Raw genomic sequence first — 10,561 nt, forward strand, 5'->3', positions numbered from 1 at the left:
TACGCTCCTACAACGAATACTACACAAGACATAACGCACTACCGGGCAGACAGGCAGTCATGAACACAGTGAACTTGCTTCCATGTTTCGATAGTGGTTCTCAATTCTTTTATATCCTTCCCCAAATAGATCATCGTTGGAGTCAATGAGGTGCTCAATAAAGTAAGAAATTAGGCTTAATTTTCGAAATATACAGATGAAACTTTCAGATGAATACAAATCCGCTGGGTATAGTACTGCACGAGCCCGGGCCAGCCCGAAAGCTCGGGCCCGACCCGGCCCGCGGGCCAGGCCGGGCCGCCCGAAGTCGAATATCGGCGGGTCCGGGCCGGGCCCGGGCCGGGCTCGGGCTCGACGCCACGGGCCTGGGGCAGGCTCTGGCTTGAATTCATAGGCCCGACCCTTAATAGTTCCTACGTGAAGTATAGAAAAGAGCATAAAATCGAATATTCTGAGTATAAGTTTTACGCGCTTCTTGATGTTAGTTGTACACATTGTTTTAAAAATGTGTTTTGCTAGGGCTGACATTTCAGGTACGGTATCAAGATTTTATATTTTGGTGTATAACATATCAAAGATACGGTTACAAGGAATGTCCTAGCGGGGAAGGAATTAATTAAGCCACCCTGGAGCTGTGCACATATATATGTCGATGTACGTGTGTTTTAGATGTCGAACCAATCTAAATGCGGCTGCCGTGGCTGGAAATCAAACTCGCGTGCTAGAGAAGCGCCACCGCTTAAAGGGACAGACAACCGATTTTTGTCGCGTATATGTTCTCTAGCTCATATGAAAGCCAGCGTTTTATATAGCCCGGTAACCATAAGCAATTTCTAAACAAACTGGCGGAAATAATTTTAATTTGGCAGCAAACTTCCTGAAAACGGAAGGGTGGCGGTTCGTAGTGTCGAAACTTGACACTACAATATGTGTCCCTGTCACGTGACCTGCAAACCTAGCAGCTACTGCAACTGCCTAAATGTTTATTTACGTATTGGAAACCTTTTAACACATGTATTTGTACAAGCTTAAATTGTATATGTATTTTTTAGCATTATTTTGAAATTTTTTGAGACACGCCGCCCGCCGCCGCTGGGTTGCTCTCAGTGTGGCTAACTGAGCCTCCATGCCCAGAATCAACGGCAGCGTTCAGTAAACAGACCCAATGAAGGAGCTTTGACGATTCTGCTTGAGGCAGAGGCGTTTGTTCTGCCAAAATATTTGATTTCAGTTTCCAAATACGCCAACGGCAGCTTAAAAAAAAAAAAAAAAAACGTCGCGCCCGGGGAGAATTGAACTTCCCGCCTCCACAACGTGAAGCCAGATTCTACCTATCGTCTATCCCAACAGATGGCGCATTCGGGCAAAATAGACCGTTGCATTAAAAAAACTCATAAAGGAACAGAAAAGCATGTGATTCAAACATTTTTAGCTTGGAACAAGTTTTTCAATATTGTTTTTTATTTCGCATACAGACAAAAGTATGTTGCCGAGCTACTTTATGTCATGGTTGCCAGCATTAGTTTTGGGAGGGACACATACGGCTCGTAGATCAAAAAATTCGATTTAAGAAGTTCTGGGGCGTTATCAGCAAAACCGTTTCTCGTCAAGGTGCCCCAGCAAACCACGAAAGTCCATAGGATATCCACAAATGGTCACAATATCCAATGTCATTTCAGGACATTCATGTGATGTCCATACAATGTTTCACCCAAGATCATCTGCTTGTGGACATCCATGCGATATAACTGCAGGTGTGTTATTATAACATCATTACGCGATATTGCTAGGATGTCCACAAATTTACATTTTTCCTTGCACTGAGAATTCGCATTCATAGCGCGGTGTACATATAGGGGCCCCACACAAAGTGTGTCTTAGTTCAAATCTCCCCTCAAAAATATTTTCTGGCCTGTTCCTAACTCATATTTTAAATGAAGAGCGGGTAGTTATTTGATTTGGAATTTGAGCGAAATCTGGTTTGCCTTTCTGTTTGATTCGGGAATTGGATTCTATATTTTAGGCTGCTTGATTTATGTGACAAGCGGGACTGTTGATTTTCTCATACAGTTGTAGGCGAGCACTGGTACGGAGCCAGTTACGGAGCCTGCTGAGTAGGCAGGACTCTTGTCATCCAAATTTGATGCTTGGGATGCGAGCGGGTGCATTGCATGCAACCCACGCGTATGGGTATTGCTTGTTTGGTTCTTGCGCGATGGAGTGGCGGGCCTCGTCCAGTCTTAACGTCGGGGGAGATGAGGGTGACGGCCTAGTAATTTTGCAGCGTTTTACTGCATCGTGAATAGCCTCGTGGGGTAAGCAGTCGAAGGCTTTGCGAATGTTCAAAAGGACGACAAAGGCCACGGTTTTTGGTAGCCTTCGCGTTTTCTAGTGCAGAGACAAGGTCGGCAATTGAATCCATGGCACTGCGCTGGCGAGGAAAACCCGCAGGCTCAGGGTTCAAGTTGCAGATTCGCGCATACTTGTAATTCGAGGCGTGCGAGCGCCATGGATTCGAGAACATTGAAGGCAGCGCTCGTGAGTGAAATAGGACGAAAAGAGGAGAAAAGTTTGGGAGATTTGTTCTTTTTTAGGATGGGAGGGTCACGTTGGAGGCCAAATTGAGCAGGGAGGGTGCCGGAAGACAAGTGGAAGTTGCAAAGTCAAGAAGGCGCGAGCGCTGCCTCTCGGCTACGGGCGCAATTTTCCATTTGCATTTTGAATGGCCCGCACGAGCTCAGCCGCCATGAAAGGAGCTTCAAAAGCCGAAGGAGGGAGCCGGCGCGCGAACGCGGGGCGTCAGATTCTTCGTTTGGGCTGCGGCAGGGTTTGCGCGAGAAGAGAAAGCTCGGCCGCGTTTTTTCCACTTGCGATGGAGCGAGTGAGGAGGGAGAGAGGGGGGGGGGGGGGGGGGGGGTTGTATGTCGGGGTGGTCGCGGAGATGGCGCGAAGCAGGTGCCGTGCATTCGCTCCCCCACCCCCCGAGCGCGCCGCATACACCCTCCCATTTTCTCCGTACGTCCGTACGTCCGCACAGTGCGCCTTTCATCAACAAAATCTAGTCGGTGTTGCTTTCATCCAGCGGCCGTGGTACTTGCTTGGCGTATCGACTGGCAAAAGCGGCGGCGGCGGAGGAGGAGGAAACCATCCTCGCCCTCTCCGACGGGGCGGGGAGCTGAGTTCCTGTGGTTCCCGCGCTTTTCAGTCGCTCACTCGCTCTTTTCTCGCTTGTTGTGACCACAACTGTCCCGTACTGGACTGCTCGAGGGACTTCGCGTCTCAAGAGACGGGAAATCGACAGTTGCTGCACGACATGGTTCTCAGATCACCGATCGACTTCACTTCAATAATTACCATCAATCTCTGTTCAAGGTATTTCTTCTTTGCTATTTTGATGCTACTCGCGACTCTAAATTACTGCTTGGTATTTTCTTCCAGCTTTCCTTCTGAGACTGCCAGTGAATACATCACAAAAACTTCATCCCAGCTCCTTGATCAACATCTCAAGTAGCAGGTGAGAAACTCTCATAATGTCAGCAATAAGCTGTAGCTAACCAAGATATACGACATTTTCTTGCAGGACAACTAGCGTTTTCTCTAGATTCTGCCATTCTAAGAAGGGTACCTACCATTTCGTTCCTTTCATATATTCTACTGCCGCTGCTGCGAAGTTTGCTGCCGCTCTTTCTGCTGAAGAAACAAGCTTTCTGGATCAAACACAAGATTTCAACTGGTGGCCCAACGTCTCAGAAACAAATTTACAGAACTCGTGAGCATGAATCCAAGCACGTGCCTTTTGCGTAATATTTTAGCATGCAGTATAGTTTTTAGAGACCAAATTTGCCTTTGCTTTTCCGGCCTGTTTCTTAGGTATTCTGCCAGCTCCTATTTTCTCTGGTGTTCTGTTTAACTTCATGATAACTTTAAGTTTAACTTTAAGTTAAAATCTTTTGTGGGTTTATTACATTTAAACTTTATTGTTTGCGTAAGTTTTCACGGCTTCAAGTTGAATCATTGTTTATTTGGCACTGTTTTTATTCGAAAGCTGAAATCTTTGCTCTGTTTTTTCTCGTCTCATTTTAGCTGTACAGTTAAGAAACGATTCATATATGCACGCCTGCTGATGGTGCATTTGTATGTAAAGTATTTAACCCGCCCGGTTGATTGCAATTTCCTTTTAACCTGTCACTCTTTCAATAGGCAGAATGGTGTAACCAGCTGTGTCAGTAATAGCTATTTAACAAGTGTTTAACTGGTGCTGTTTTTATTTTCTAATGTTTTCCAGGTCTTGGACTTCCAGCAAGGTTCATCTGCTGGATATTGAAATGATTGTGAAATAAATACCATTTTTCTTTGCAATAAAAATTTGAGATGGTTTCATGTCCCTAATAATAATATATAAATAGTTATATAATAATAGTATAAGGTCCTGAGAATGCCCCAACATGGCATCAAATGGACATTACATGATGTCGTCCGGATATCTGTGAAATGTCCACAGAAAGTTTCCATGAATTTTAAGGACATCCTGTGGATATCCAGACGAAAGTATTTGTGGATGTCTATTCCGAGGCAATAGGGACATCGCCTGAATATCCCGTGGACATAACGTGGGCGTTCAGGAATATCCTCTGCACATTGGATATCAGGGATGTTGCATTGAATGGACATCCACACAATGTTTTATGGTTTGCTGGGGCTTTAAGTGATGCCCTTTCATTTGGGATAGAGAATATATACTCGACAAAAATCGGTTGTCTGTCCCTTTAACAACCACTCCAGGGAAAATATTTCAACGCACGCACATACTCGTGGATTCAAATGGAGAGCAAAAAATTTCATTAATACCAACTTGTGACCGAAACAACCACATGAAGTTGCAAAGAGTCTGGTCATCAAAGGTGATGGTGTCTCTCGTGTAAGAATACGAGCTATTATTACGCCCATGTGGCGTGAACTGCAGACGGTGTGAGCTAAACTACGTGTACTTTTAAACCCTTATTTTTTGCGTTCCAATTCAGGGCGTGCTTGATGCTCCGTCTGATTTTCCCCTACGAAGACACTCGACCAAATATAATAGACAAATTTTCTTCAACGTCTAAGACCAGGCCTGGTCACACACATGCGGGCCCTCCCTAGGCTCAAAAAAAAAAAAAAATAAAGAAAGACCGTGCCCGGGCTGGGCGTGGGCTTGATACGACGGGCCCGGGCCGGGCCTGGGCTTTAGACGACGGGCTCGGCCCGGGCCCAGGCTAGGCTCACTTATGAATTCCCGGGCCCGGGCCGGGCTCGGGCTTCACAAAGCGGGCTGGGGCCGGGCTCGGGCCTTAAAATCAGGCCCGTGCAGTGCCCTACCGCTGGGTGTTGATGTACAAAATCTTCTTAATTGGAAACCAAAGTAGCTTCTTTGTTTTTGATTCTACATTCAATTCAAGCCATTATTTTATGCTCCGTAGTAACATCCACTGGAGGATGTCATTCGGACTTGTACACCCGTTTCTGGATGTCCACTGTACGTCCGAAAATGTACATCCAAACATAAGACCCTTTGCAAAATACTATGTGGCATAGTGGACAAGCGGAAAGCCAGTCCAGCAACATTGCGCGCGGCTATGATGAAGAAAAAAAATGGGCCCATCTCCCCGCGAGGGGGACTCGAGTAAATGCGTCGCATAGGGGGTGGGTGTATTGCGTTAACGCTTAGTGTTTGGGGGGTTGGTGCTATCACGTGTACATCACGCAGCTGGCACGCCGCTGAGTCGCCAACGCACGCCGCTGACGACGTAGTTTGAATGAGTCAAGGATATAAGGCGCGTTCGTAGCCTTTGATTCTGTGTCGGTTTTGTGGCGCAGTGGGAAGAGCACCATGTACCTCGCGTTCCGCCCACAGGTAGTGAATGCGTTGTATCAGCAGCTTCTTGACGTAATTTGAATGAGTCAAGGATATAAGGCGCGTTCTTTCATTCTGTGTCGGTTTTGTGGCGCAGTGGGTAGATCACCATGTACCTTGCGTTCCGCCCGCAGGACGTCGTGGGATCGAAACCAGGCGCCGGTAACTGTTATTTATTTTTATAGTGTAGGGGGAGGCTGGCTGCTGCGGACGCCGACGCACAGGTGACATCGTGAGTTATACAAATGCTCTGCATTTAAAAGCGATTGTGCCGGCTGCTCGGCTCAGCGCGCTCACGCATCGCCTAAGCTCGGACTTCACAGACTCGCAGTACTGGGGTACTGGATGATATGGCGTCTGCGTCACGGGGATTGGTTTTTCCTATCACCGGGTGGGACACCAACCTCTCTGGTATACCGCGTTTGAGCGACGAGCGCATCCGTGCCGTTTGCAGAGGGGGACGCAGCAGCGAGTCGGCATGACTACTGCAGAACTCGTAACCGCATGTGGTGATAAAATTAAAACAGCAAGCAAAAACTCCCACCTCCCCTCGCGGGAACACCTGTGTAGATGCGACGCATAGGCGGAGCGGCGAAGGGACCGCGTTTTATAGCGCGCATAACGTTGAGGGGACTGCGTAAGCCGGTCCCAGTCGATGACGACGTTGGCGTACTTGTAAAGCGGCGTGGACTCTAGGTGTTTGAGCCAAGCGTGGATGTTGCTTCGCCGGAGAACGGCACACCGCAGCGCGCCCGAAGGAGAGGAAACCGCGGAAGAGAGAGCACTGCACATGCGCCGGCCCCAGCGCGTCTGCCGCGGCTATGACGCAACACAATCCACTTTAATCCAATCCAATCCAAATCCAAGCCAATCCAATCGAATCCAATCCAATGCCCCTCGCGAGAAAATGTTCGCTATCGGAGAGGAGAGGGGATGAGCGGCGAGGAGAATGGGGAGGGGCGGACAACGCCGACGACGACGCCGGAGGGACAAGGCGAGTGAATCAGATGCTCTGCATCTAAAAGCTCAGAAACCTGTCCGATCAGACTGAACTCTGAGGTGACTACGAGTAGCGCCGCGCAGCCGCGCTTCCTTTATCATGGCCGACATTTGCGAATGACCGCAGTGTTGTCATCATGAAAGCTCGCGTACGCACTATGTTGCCAACGTTTCTGAAACTGGGCCTTGGATGTTCCGCGCTGTATTTCGGACGTCCCTGGTGAAAAAAAAAAAAAAGTGGTGATCGGTAACTCTTTTCGTGTTTTAGTGCATCATTTAGCTATGAAAGCTGACTTATTGTTTCCGACCAATTTTATAATTCGATTCTCGATGTGTAGCGAGGTGAAAATTGCACGTAATGTATAGTGTTGCGACCGGGCGAGAGCACCCGATCTGAGCTCCGTGGCCTCCGACATACGAGTGGTAGCGTGTATGATGCGAGCGGCCAGCCGCTGTTGCAGCCGTGAAGAAGTCCAGAAGCAGTAGGCTAACGTAACTATTTACTTCATAGCGAAAGGTGAGCCGAAGCCAAAAAAACAATGCCCCGACGGGCGAGGTTACAATACAGGACTCGAGCAGAGCGATAGCATGGATTCGCTGCTCAAACAGGAATGAATTACAGCGCTTGGGCTGCTTCTATTTATACCCAAAAGCAGCAATGGTCAAAACGCCAACAAGTGGCAACACGCCACGAACGTCACAGACACACACAACGCTCTTTCCACAGTTCGTGAGTCATCGGTTGCCTCGGCGCACGTTGAGTCCGAGAGAGGGCAGAGAGTGTCCTTGAAACATGCTGAGACATGCCTCGCCGGCCCGGCAACCGTCGAAGTTTGAAGCGCGTTGAAAGCGAGGTGACTGGGCCGGGCATGTCGAGGCGTGAATGTATGACTCACCGACGTGCTGGCACCTGACGGCTGTGGGGCGCATGTCCGTGAAGCATGCCTGGGCGTGCCCCTGGCAACCGCCGGAGGCGCGTTGCAAAGCGAGGCGTCTGGCCCGGCATGTCGAGACACGAAAGTATGATTCACCGACACGCTGGCGCCTGACGGCAGAAAGGCGCACGTGGTGGCTTCGCCGCCCAGCCGTGGAGTGATGCGGGAAAATACGGCGGCGTTGGCCGATTCGTAACAATAGTAAAAATAGTAAATTTATTGATCTCTTCCCGTGCGAGGCTTGTCCCCCTAAAAAAAAGAAGTGAGATATGGTAGCCGAGCGCCGACTAACCAAAGCTGCTTTTCAATATCGTACGAGAAACTACCTTTGTAAATCAGGGCCCGCTTTTTTACTCGCAATGCAAATGATTGCTACTCAGCTGCAGTCTTATGCAAAAATACCTGTCAGACGATCTACTTCATCTTGATTGATAGCAACGTTATGTCGGAATTGCGCCTAACTCCATTATCCTGGACAAACATTACTGGGAGTTCTTCTGTGGAAATAACAGTGCGAAACGCGACGCTACCACGCGCATTTGAAGGCGGGTGTGAGCGGCCGCCGTTTCCAGCGCGGACGCTTCCGTTCGATCACGTACGTCACATCCGGCCGCCGGTAATGGCCGCCTTTTTTTATTCAGTTTCGGTTCCGAAAACGCCAATTTCGCAAGCCGTTTGCGTGTCACGCGCGTGCAAGTTTGAAACGCAGTATATTGCATTTAGCACTCTCTTTATGCGTACTATAGGTGACATTAGGTGAGCCTTCTCTCTCTTAGGTGACATTATTTTTACGTTGTCGAAAATTTGAGTGTCATTGGCCTTAAGCGGTAATTAAAACCATACGTATCCATAAGTAGGCTTAAACCATAATTAGGCTTCACCATATACGTCAACCACAAGTAGGCTTCACAACTACACACAAGTGAATTGCTCAAAAGACATGTCTGCCTCCTTTTTCAGCTTCCTCCCAATCCTTTTCTTAGGCGGAATTTTTTCCTGCATGAACAGCTGGGCCACCAGACATTTTTTTTTTCATTCAGAGTGGACATTTAAAACCCCAATTCAGTTTACCAGCAGCAGCCAGTGCATCATGCAGCACAAAAGTGATTTTAGCGTTCAGGCAGCACTATTGCACCAGTGTTAATTGCTCTTTCCATCCTCAGGTCCGTAGAAACATTTCAATTTGATCAAAATACTATATGGGTGCAGTGTGGAATATGTGGGGTTCAGGCGACCATACTCCGACGTAGGCCACCACGCTAGCTCCCGGCGTGTCAGCCACGTGGGCCCCCGCACCTACGGCAGCCCAGCGAGATTAGTGCCGAAGCATAGCCGTTTATTTGGGAACTCCCAAAGCATGCGAGCACAAAGCTCGACGCCGTTCACGAATCCCGCCGTCCTGGTCGTGATCGCGAACGGGAGGCAGGCACTCACGGCCGTCACGGCGCGCAACAACTAAGTCCCTATTCGAGATGCATGGTCCGCCGCGCTGCTCCGCCTACCTCACCCAGACCGGACCTCCGATCAGGCTCTCCTTCTGTCTTCCTCGCGCACATGTTCGCGCAGCCAGCGCGCCTGTTCAGTGCACGGACCAGTGGTGCCGTCTCTCGGGGGCGCGACGAACCAGCGGAGCGCCGGACCGGTTTCAGCGCAACGCGTCTCTCCCCGAAGCGCGCACCGGCTCGGGATCACGGGTCGCGGTTCTCCACGATTCCCGCAACAGCTACCCGGCCTTGTGCTCACACAAATGGCGAGACATGGTACTGTCATGTCTCGATCCAAGCGACTGGACTAGCAGCGCTAGCACCAGTAATGCGCCCTATTTTGGTGAAACACTGCAGGTATATATACAAATTTCAGCCCAAATGAGAACCTCCTTCCTGCAGCAATCAAGGACACTCCTAATGATGTGATTATTGCTTAAGTGTCCAATTGTCAAAAGGGTTATTTCACTATCATCATTATCATTTTCCTTTTGTATCAGTTGGTATGACTTGGCACATATCCAAGTTAGCATTGCCACGCAAAGTGGACATTGACTGAGGACATACTTTGCTGCTCCCTTTATTACCAATTCCCATATCAGCATGTTTGTAAGTCAAAGGCCACAACACATTCACTAGACGCCACCAAGCTGCGATGGTGTTGGGGGACGAGTGCTTCAATCACAATCCATGGGCGGCCCCTGGCTTGAATTTTACCCAAGACCCAAATTTACCGAACCTTTTTTTTTCCAGCTAAATTAACCGTGATCTATCCTTTGAGCTGTCAGGGTTTTCGTGTACCAGGTGTGACGTTCAGGCCTAACATGGAGCGGTGGAGTCAAGCAAGCAAATCAGCCAGGCAGGCACCCGTGGCGAGACCTCTTTATTCTGGCTCAGCCATCATCGAACTGTCGTTTCAGAACTCAGCTCCGATGGTGGCGCCATCTGTGGGTGGCCTCGTGAAGGTGGGACGTTCATACGAACAGAATGCATGGTAGCGCCATCTGTTGATGCTTGCATTAAGTAGCAGCCGAACACGATAGCCATGTCGCCGAATTTCAGATCTACTGAGCTAACTCATTTCGGAGCTTGGGATCGGCTTGCAACGTTTGAATTGCACAATACAGTTGGGAAATTCTAAGCTCTTGTCCACACGACCGTTTCTGTCAAAATTTGTATCCCCGAGGTAATCGGCTAGCTGGGCTATCACAGAGTACAGATTTCGTAAGAATTCCAAGGATTCTTAGGCCACG

The 10,561-nt window shown here is 48.9% G+C and overlaps 1 long non-coding RNA gene across 1 annotated transcript; it reads left to right on the forward strand.

The window, feature by feature from the left end:
• The first annotated feature begins 2,935 nt into the window (after positions 1 to 2,935).
• Positions 2,936 to 4,039, forward strand: LOC144137570 (uncharacterized). Its single transcript, XR_013315689.1, has 3 exons — positions 2,936 to 3,372; positions 3,439 to 3,514; positions 3,581 to 4,039. It is a non-coding gene; the product is annotated as an uncharacterized LOC144137570 (long non-coding RNA).
• The last annotated feature ends 6,522 nt before the right edge of the window (positions 4,040 to 10,561 follow it).

The sequence above is a fragment of the Haemaphysalis longicornis genome, unplaced genomic scaffold (assembly GCF_048455015.1).
Source record: "Haemaphysalis longicornis isolate Haplotype H1 unplaced genomic scaffold, Haemaphysalis longicornis Haplotype H1 scaffold_402, whole genome shotgun sequence".
NCBI classification, from domain to species: domain Eukaryota; kingdom Metazoa; phylum Arthropoda; class Arachnida; order Ixodida; family Ixodidae; genus Haemaphysalis; species Haemaphysalis longicornis.